Here is a 6,677-nt window from a genome sequence, read left to right on the forward strand (position 1 = left end):
TCTTCTTCACTTTCTGCCATAAGGGTGGTGTCATCTGCATATCTGAGGCTATTGATATTTCTCCCAGCAATCTTGAGTCCAGCTTGTGATTCATCCACCCCAGCGTTTCTCATGATGCATCTGCATACATGTTAAATAAGCAGGGTGACACTATACAGCCTTGACATACTCCTTTTCCAATTTGGAACCATTCTGTTGTTCCATGTCCAGTTCTAACTGTTGCTTCTTGACCTGCATACAGATTTCTCAGGAGGCAGGTCAGGTGGCCTGGTAGTCCCGTCTCTTTAAGAATTTCCTACAATTTGTGGTGATCCACACAGTTAAAGACTTTGGCGTAGTCAATAAAGCAGAAGTAGGTATTTTTCTGGAACTCTCGCGCTTTTTCCATGATCCAGAGGATGTTGGCAATTTTATCTCTGGTTCCTCTGCCTTTTGTAAATCCAGCTTGAACATCTGGAAGTTCACAGTTCACATACTGTTGAAGCCTGGCTTGGAGAATTTGGAGCATTACTTTGCTAGCCTCTGAGATGAATGCATTGTGTGGTAGTTTGAGCGTTCTGTGGCATTACCTTTTTTGGGGATTGGAATGAAAACTGACCTTTTCCAGTCCTGTGACCACATGAGTTTTCCAAATTTGCTGGCATATTGAGTGCAGCACTTTCACAGCATCATCTTTTAGAATTTAAAATAACTCAACTGGAATTCCATCACCTTCACTAGCTTTGTTCATAGTGATTCCTAAGGCCCACTTGACTTTGCATTCTAGGATGTCTGGCTCTAGGTGAGTGATCACACCATCGTGATTATCTTGGTCATGAAGATCTTTTTTGTATAGTTCTTTTGTGTACTCTTGACACCTCTTCTTAATATCTTCTGCTTCTGTTAGGTTCATACCAATTCTGTCCTTTATTGTGCCTATCTTTGCATGAAATATTCCCTTGGTATCTCAATAATTGTGTCTAATAAGCACAGAGAAATGAGTCCTATAGTACTGTCTGAAACAGATAATGTTATTTCCATAGATACAACAATGATTCAAGTTTAAAAATTTTTTGGCTTGAATTTTATGCATCTTTGATAGTTACAGTACTATTTCATTAGAAAATTATGCAGACATCTGCCTCATTTTTCTATCTGATTGGGATGAGAAAATGAACTTACTGACCCTTTAGGCTCTGTTCACTCAGTAGGTATTAACAGAAAGTGTCATAAATAAACCAGAAGGAAAATGAAATAAATGTTAAGTTTAGACTATCTACTACATTACTTTGCCGACTAAGGTCCGTCTAGTCAAGGCTATGGTTTTTCTAGTAGTCATGTATGAAAGTGAGAGTTGGACTGTGAAGAAAGCTGAGGGCTGAAGAATTGATGCTTTTGAACTGTGGTGTTGGTGAAGACTCTTGAGAGTCCCTTGGACTGCAAGGAGATCCAACCAGTCCATTCTAAAGGAGATCAGTCCTGGGTGTTCTTGGGAAGGAATGATGCTACAGCTGAAACTCCAGTACTTTGGCCACCTCATGCGAAGAGGTGACTCATTGGAAAAGACTCTGATGCTGAGAGGGATTGGGGGCAGGAGGCAAAGGGGACCACGGAGGATGAGATGGCTGGATGGCATCACCAACTCGATGGACGTGAGTTTGAGTGAACTCCAGGAGTTGGTAATGGACAGGGAGGCCTGGCGTGCTGCAATTCATGGGGTCGCAAAGAGTCAGAAATGACTGAGCGACTGAACTGACTAACTAGATAGCTGATGTCTGGACAACTGTTATGGAATGTATTTTAAATCTGCCCCTGTCTTGCTTTGGGTTGAACATTTGCTGATGTCCCTGGAATTCACAGAATCAGCTCTTCCTCAGGCTATCCTCCCAGGCCCTTTCCCCTTTCTGCAGGGCCCTAAGACCTCATCCTTGGGGAAGATGTACATCTGCTCATGTGCCTAAAGATAGTAAATTCACCCACTCAATGGTAAATTCCTAGAAGCAGGGAATACGGTCCACTCCCCTTCCTTTTTGTCAAAATACTGAATACAATACTGAGTACAGTACTGAATACAGAATCCTGGGTACAATACTGGGTACAATAAGTGCCTATTTTTCAAATCTCAAAATCTAGCCAATCTTCCCACTTTCCCTTCTCACCACTATCTTAAAATTCCAACTTCACACTGGCACAGTAACATCATAAATTCAGATTTATACTGATCCTAAAGGGCTCTTAGATTTTGGGGTTTTTTTCCCTCTAGAGTCACTTGTATGATTCAAGCCAAAAAATGAATAAGATAAAGAGTGTTTGTTTTCAATTGTAGGTTAGTTTTAGAAAAAATACAAGTGATGAAATTCAGTGTTTGTTTCTTATGGATATTCCATTGATATACATCCTTTTGTTTCTAGGTGTTCTCTACTCTATAAGGATTACTCTGTAAGGATTACCAAAAAATGAAGTTACACACAAGAAAAATAAGAAGCCTTCTGAAAAGTCCTTATGAAGAGTGAATTTTCAATATATAGCAAATTATACTGCAGAATTCCCATCAGAATTCTTATAGCCTTCAACTGTTTAAGACATTGATTTCCAAATCAATAATCATAGTCAACTCAAAAATACCTTTGTCTTTTAGAACCTAGGACATGATGTTCTCACTTTTAAATATTTTTATTTTCTAGTTAGTGGCAGAAAACAATCTATATTATGCCAAATTGATCTGAAAATTAGGAGTTATATAATGGCTACAGAAAATGTTTCACTAACCATATTAAATGTGATGCTCTATTCACTCAATTCTCTCCAAACAGGGCAAGGTAATTAAGGCTTTCATAAACTCCTTTGTAGAATGGGCAAAAATTACATCAGAGGAGAATGAATGGCCATGTTTTTATTTAAATTTGGTTCAGCCCAGAGGCCCCCGGTGGGAGTGCAAATGGCTAGCAAAAAACTTGCGCTGGGTTGCATGCTTTTTTGGGGTTTTTTAAATAAAAAAAAAAAAAAAAAAAAAAAAACTTGGTTCACTACTGTGCACCTCACTCTTATAAAGAAACGTGACTCATTTACCACAAACATAAATATCTAAGATTTAAATATTTGTGTATTCATCCTTATACTTCTTGAAAGTATTTTTGGGAGTACAAAGGAAAATTGTTTAAAAAAAAGTCCCTTTTCACTCATATGGCAGTATTGTGGGAGATGTGGTATGACACTGCAGAAAACACAAGAAACAAAGAAGATAATAAATGCTAAGTATCCCTGAGGTGTCAAGCTCCTCTGTAAGCCTTAGGGTTCTAAACACTAGCTCCATCTTGCTAAAGTCATAACTGCTATGCCTAAGACTTCTTTCAACTCCAGGCCTGGGGAAAAAAACCAAAGCGGGGAAAAAAAGTACCCACTGAGATAAAAACAAGAATGCACTATTAAAAAAAAAAAAAGGTGGGGGGGACACTATAATATGATCTGTGGTGCTGATTTCCTCTTCCTTGATGTTTTCTGTACTGGAGGAATTATTTTGACTGGAAAGTGAAGTCTAGTGTTTGGGGAAGGGAAAGATGTAGGCATATTGCATACTATATCTACATTCTAGACAACACTAACTCACTGCTCTGTTATATACACTTAGGTACTTATTTTTAAAGTTGCCATCTGTAACCACCATGAAGCTCTTCAAGTGCCACCAAGAGACATACATGTTTCAGTCAACACTGTCCTGTTTACAAAACACACAAGGAAAGAATCCAGCTACTCTGTTTCCCTAGAGCAAACATTCCAGCAGTTGTCTCCAATATGTTCCATGAAAGTCAGGAAAATTTAAGACCGAGGCCATAGAAATGTCATCCTTCATACTGATTACACAATGAGAAGATACTTCTAATCAGGCTACCACAAAGATCCCCCTCTCCCAAAATATGCTCAGCATTAAAAATAGATGAACTGTTTAATCAGAAATGGGCTCTTCTCACAAAACCCAAAAGACTCCAGAATTTTGCAACAATCTTACTCTGAATATACTAATGTAATTCTTGCTTGAAAAAAGCAGTGTAAAATATTGAGTAGTTATACATAAGAGCTCACCAATTATGCTTAAATTAAAATGTAAAATCATTTATGGAAAAAAAGCTAAGTATGCAGGATGCCCATTTACCCACATTAGCTTGGGCAAAGAGGGGAGGTCATTGAGGGAAGACCCTACAGATACAAACCAGAATGTGTGCAATACTTCTTGGGCAAAGGCTTGGTGCTTAATATCATAATGTTTAAAAATTGAGAAGGCTATTTTCATTGGCTGCTGTAATCTCTGATGCCTCACTGACTAGTTAAGCTATTGGGTATGCTCTGTATGCCTTTTTTATTAGGCCAGCACACAGTTATGTAGCAGCAGCTGCTCAATAATGTAGTATGTAGCAGCAGCTGCTCAATAATGTAGTATGTAGCAGCAGCTGTTCAATTCAATACTGAGCAGCTGCTCGGTATTGAACTGCATTTTTCTGAAACTCTGGGTATACACTGTCAGTTCAGTTCAGTTCAGTCACTCAGTCGTGTCTGACTCTGCGACTGCATGAATCGCAGCACGCCAGGCCTCCTTGTCCATCACCAACTCCCAGTGTTCACTCAGACTCACGTCCATCGAGTCAGTGATGCCATCCAGCCATCTCATCCTCTGTCGTCCCCTTCTCCTCCTGCCCCCAATCCCTCCCAGCATCAGAGTCTTTTCCAATGAGTCAACTCTTTGCATGAGGTGGCCAAAGTACTGGAGTTTCAGCTTTAGCATCATTCCTTCCAAAGAAATCCCAGGGCTGATCTCCTTCAGAATGGACTGGTTGGATCTTCTTGCAGTCCAAGGGACTCTCAAGAGTCTTCTTCAACACCACAGTTCAAAAGCATCAATTCTTCAGCGCTCAGCCTTCTTCACAGTCCAACTCTCACATCCATACATGACCACAGGAAAAACCATAGCCTTGACTAGATGGACCTTTGTTGGCAAAGTAATGTCTCTGCTTTTGAATATACTATCTAGGTTGGTCATAAGTTTTCTTCCAAGGAGTAAGCGTCTTTTAATTTCATGGCTGCAGTCACCATCTGCAGTGATTTTGGAGCCAAAAAAAATAAAGTCTGACACTGTTTCCACTGTTTCCCCATCTATTTCCCATGAAGTGATGGGACCAGATGCCATGATCTTAGTTTTCTGAATGTTGAGCTTTAGGCCAACTTTTTCACTCTCCACTTTCACTTTCATCAAGAGGCTTCTTAGTTCTTCTTCACTTTCTGCCATAAGGGTGGTGTCATCTGCATATCTGAGGTTATTGATATTTCTCCCGGCAATCTTGATTCCAGCTTGTGTTTCTTCCAGTCCAGCGTTTCTCATGGTGTACTCTGCATATAAGTTAAATAAGCAGGGTGACAATATACAGCCTTGACATACTCCTTTTCCTATTTGGAACCAGTCTATTGTTCCATGTCCAGTTCTAACTGTTGCTTCCTGACCTGCATACAGATTTCTCAAGAGGCAGGTCAGGTGATCTGGTATTCCCATCTCTTTCAGAATTTTCCACACTTTATTGTGATCCACACAGTCAAAGGCTTTGGCATAGTCAATAAAGCAGAAATAGATGTTTTTCTGGAACTCTCTTGCTTTTTCCATGATCCCTCTTGCTTTTTCCATGATCCAGCAGATGTTGGCAATTTGATCTCTGGTTCCTCTGCCTTTTCTAAAACCAGCTTGAACATTAGGAAGTTCACGGTGCACATATTGCTGAAGCCTGGCTTGGAGAATTTTGAGCATTACTTTACTAGGATGTGAGATGAGTGCAATTGTACAGTAGTTTGAGCATTCTTTGGCATTGCCTTTCTTTGGAATTGGAATAAAAACTGACCTTTTCCAGTCCTGTGGCCACTGCTGACTGTTAGAGCATCCTTTTAAAATTGACTCCAGTGTTAAACCTTAGGAATTGAGTGAATATGTACATTTAGGTTAATCTTAACACTGAATATATTGGGACTTCCCCTGAACGTATTGGGTTAAGACTCTCTACTTTCACTGGAGGTGGACATCAGTTTGATTCCAGGTGGGGGATCCCGCATGCCACCCAGTAGGGTCAAAAGGGGAAGATTGATTATATTATTGTCTATATAAGCACATATCATAGAAATCCAGATTTGTAAATCATAATGATTAAATGCTCTTAACTTAGCAAAAATGTTTACCCAAGATTCAATCTTTAAACATCAGTCTCCTCCACTGGTTTTGGCATGATCTAGTTTTTGCTTTGTATCAAGTTTTCTGATTACAGGAGTTGTATGACCTGAGGGGTATACTTATAAATAAACTTCTGCAAACTCTAGTCTGTTCCTAGTAACATACAATTAAAGAATGGAGATAAGCTACAGAAACACCCCCAAGAACTTAATCTCTGTTTAACCAACCACCTTATCTTTTTCATGAGCTGTATAACAGGATTCTTTTTGCTTCTTTCCCCAAACATTCTCTGGTAATGAAACTACTGAGAAATGAACATCTGGACACTTGCCCAGGGAGGGAAGAAAAATCCAACAAACTGATTCATCTAGAGTTGCTGTCTCTGTATAAAGAAACCAAAACACTGAAATTCATTTTTTTAAGTCCCTTCTTCAAATAAGAGCTGATAAATAATGTTAATTCAGTTTTACTTTTAAGATCATAAGCTCTCTAACCT

Source organism: Oryx dammah, unplaced genomic scaffold (genome assembly GCF_014754425.2).
Source record: "Oryx dammah isolate SB20612 unplaced genomic scaffold, SCBI_Odam_1.1 HiC_scaffold_29, whole genome shotgun sequence".
Lineage (NCBI taxonomy): Eukaryota > Metazoa > Chordata > Mammalia > Artiodactyla > Bovidae > Oryx > Oryx dammah.